The sequence below is a fragment of the Strigops habroptila genome, chromosome 18, assembly GCF_004027225.2.
Source record: "Strigops habroptila isolate Jane chromosome 18, bStrHab1.2.pri, whole genome shotgun sequence".
Taxonomy (NCBI): domain Eukaryota; kingdom Metazoa; phylum Chordata; class Aves; order Psittaciformes; family Psittacidae; genus Strigops; species Strigops habroptila.
In genome coordinates, this window is record NC_044294.2 from 4,478,823 (window position 1) to 4,482,354 (window position 3,532).

Genomic DNA, 3,532 nt, shown 5'->3' on the forward strand with positions numbered 1-3,532 from the left:
TGGCTTTGGGCTGGGAGCACGGCCCGTGAGGGACCCGTTAAGGGGATGCTGGGGGGGGGGGGGGGAAGGGATGCCGGGGAGTGCCAGGAGTGGTGTTGGGGAGGTCATGGCGGGGAGGGAGGATGCTGGGGTGATGCCGGGGGGTGGCACTGGCTTCCGCGCGGCTCGCCAGCAGCCGGCGGGGCGGAGCGGGGCCATGGGGCCGGTCTCCCCGGGTGCTGACTCAGGCTGTTCCCGGCGCTCCGCGGCCGGTACACGCTGTCCCGGCCGGGCGCTGGCAGCCCGCCCGCCGCCGGGACGGGGCGCTCCGGGCGGGGTCCGCTCTCGATCCCGCTCTCGCGCAGCCCATCCGCGCTCCCGGTGCGGCTCCGAGGGGGACAAAACCCCGGACGCTTCGGGGTGTGCGTGGGGGAACAAGACCGCAGCAGTGGCCTGACCCATGCTGGTGCGTGTGGTGTGTACACCCCCCCCCCCCCGAGCTCCCATCAGCGTTGGGGCACATGGAGTGTCCCCAGGGTGGTTTTGGGGTGCAGCTCCCTGCGGCAGCAGCATCTCCGGGGCACAGCGCAGTCTCCATCCTCGGGGGGCTGCATCTGCCGCACCCCTGCCCTCAGCACAGCGAGAGGGCCCAGCCGGTACCCTCCAACCCCCCCGGCACCTCCATTCCGGCGGGGAGCCCCCGCCTCGGCGGAGGCTGGTACAGTTCGTTACGTCCAGACCGGAATGTACTTTGTGTTACAAGTGGCCGCCGGCCAGGACGCCGGAGCTGGGCTTTTATTTATCCTCCCTGCTCCGGCCCTGTGGCATCCTGCCATCGGTGGTGTGGGGCTGGGAGACCCCTGGTCCATGCCCACTACTCGCCGCTCATCAGCAGCCGGGGGAGCCGGGGATTTTCCCCCTTTTCCGTAGAGGGGAAATAATCTGGGAAAATAGCCTGTTCTTCCAGCCCTGTGTCCGGGAGGGAGATGGGGACTCAGGGATGGATCCAGTCCTGGAAAAGCCTCTGGCTGGAGTTGCCCTTGTCTGCTTGCATGAGGGTTTCTTACAGCGTTTGGATCACAAAGCTGGAAATTTATGGATTGGAAACGCACAGGGAAAGGGGCAGCCCTCGCCTCGCTGGGTGACGGGGCAGGCACTGGCCTGCGATGGAGCCGGGGCTGCTCTGGGGATTCTGGGGCAGGGCTCGGCCCTTCTGCGGGTAAAATCTCATTGCAGGAGCCGTGGATCAAGCAATGAGGGAGGTCGTAGCCAAAGGAGGGATCGTCCCAGGTTGGATCCGGCCGCTTGCCACCGGCCAGGCTCCATGAGGACACCAGCATCCCTCCCACCACCTCTCCAGTGGGAAGATTTGGGGAGGGTTCATGCAGAAAGCACTTTGGCAGCTGCTTTGCACCCCCGGGTTAAGCATCCCCACTCCAAGTAAAGGGGAGGTCTTGCCCTCCTGCCCTCACCTCGTGTCCCCCCATGTCCCCATGTGTCGTCTCCCCCCCCACACCCCCCCGTCCATTCCGTGCCGCCGGTGCAGCTGCACCCACGGGCGGTGGCGAGGACACGGTGTCCTCCTGCACTCTGCTCCGGTTGTGCAACACCCGGCTGCACCTCCGGTAAACACCCGGCTCCCACCACGCTGCACCCCTGCATCGGGCACAAACCGGGCCCTCGGAGCGGGCACGTCCCGGGGAGGGGGGGGGTGCAGGCGGCGAGGCCACGGCATCACCCGCCTCCAAAAAGCTCCTTTGCTCCCCAAAATGGGCATTGGGCAGGTATCTGGGTACCGGGGAGGGGGGAGGGAAGGATGGATTCGGGGTCCGCCGGGGAGCATCCTGCCTGGGTCATGTGCCCAAGGCCACCGATTTACAGGCGGGGCCATCGATTTGTGTCGTGACACGAGAAGGAAACGGAGAGAAAACCCATTTCCTCCGTTCTCCAACGCGCCCCAGAGAGTCACTGATGTGGCTTTTAGACGTGAAGCCGAGGCGGAGGGACGCGAGGCAGATTAACGCCGGTTATTTTTAGCAGAAGACAAGGATGAATAAAAATATCCCCGATTTTTAGGTTTATTTCTGTTTTCTCTTTGTCAGGAACCGCCGCTCTCACATCACACGAAGTGCTCAGGGACGGACGGTCCCCGGGGTCTGCTCCCCGGTTCGGATGGGGGGCAAAGCTTCCCACAGACACCCTGTCTCTTCGGGGCAGGACATGTGCAGGCAGCTGGGGGAACAGGCAGTGTCCCTGGCAGCCACTCCAAAGCCAACCGGGATTATTTATGGAACAGATTTCCTCCAGGTTGTGTTACAGGGATGGGGGGGACGGGGCAGACCCCAACACTAGGGTTCGGGCATCCCACAAGAAGGCAGAGCAAGCTGGTGCTGGCATCGTAGTAATTTGGCAGATATCTGTTAAAACCCCACGCGGGTGCTTTCTGCACGTGTATTTTGCCTCTTTATTTTATATTTTTAATGCAGACAGACAGTGGGGTGCAAGGACACACCAGGCTGGACCCCTTCACTGCTGCTGTCGGGTTTTTCGGGGCTTGGGTGTTATCTGAGGGGCCTGCACGAAATTTCTGATGTTGGAAACCCCCAATATTTCTTTGGTAAATGTGGTAAAGCTGTCGGGCGGGAAATGTTTAAAACCCGATTACAGGATTCACCCTGGGTTATTTTAGAGAGGGGAAAAAAATGAAACGTGGTGGAAATAGACCTCTTTATTTCCTAAAGTGGGCTTTAATTTGAGCTCTATTCCCAGTAAATGACAGCAAGTGCCCGATGTTTAATTGCTAACCGAACGTTAGTTCTAATCTCGGGGGGGGAGGGGGGGGTATTTTGAGGCAGCTCTTAACAAAAATCTTCTCTCCTTCATACTGAACGGGAACATTCTGGCGTGTCCCAGCACCCGGCGTGTCCTCCAAACACGGGCAGGACGGGCGGGACCGGTATCTGCTTTCTACGGCGATTATTCCCCCATAACAAGCCCCGAGGAGGTTACACGGGGATGGGGCACCCCCTCTCCCCACCGGCATTGCATGGACCTGCTTGGTTCTCAGCGCTGCGGGTGCCCTTGAAGGGGGTTGAATGAACATACCCCCCCACCAGCGGCACAGCTCAGGGCTTGGGGGTGCCCTTGAGGGGGGTTGAACGAACCCGTCCCCCCCGGGACACTGCTTAGGGCTCCGGGAACCTTGGAGCACTGCATGGAGCTGACACCTCCCGGGGCAGTGCAGGGGCCCGGGGACTCCCCAGGAGCGTTGCACATCACCGGGAACCCCGCCGCAGCGCACCGCACGGAGCCGGGCCCCGCGGCTCCTGCCCGGCTCTGCCGCTGCTCCCGGCGGGTGCCCGGGGTGGGCGGGGCGCTGGGGCCCGCCAGGGGAGGGCAGAAAGTTCTGATTTGCATACCACGGCGACGCGAGCCAATGAGAAGGTGCAGCGGGGGCCGTCCACAAGATTGGCAGGAGGAGCTGCCAATGAGGAGCGGGCTGGTGGGCGGGGCGCGGCGGCTGGGGAGACTCGGCCGGTGCGGGCGGGCTGGG

General features: G+C 62.8%; 1 long non-coding RNA gene across 1 annotated transcript; it reads left to right on the plus strand.

Moving 5' to 3' along the window:
- Positions 1 to 541: 541 nt before the first annotated feature.
- LOC115602381 lies at positions 542 to 2,060 on the plus strand. The gene is made up of 2 exons (XR_003989654.1): positions 542 to 697; positions 1,216 to 2,060. It is a non-coding gene; the product is annotated as an uncharacterized LOC115602381 (long non-coding RNA).
- Positions 2,061 to 3,532: the final 1,472 nt, after the last annotated feature.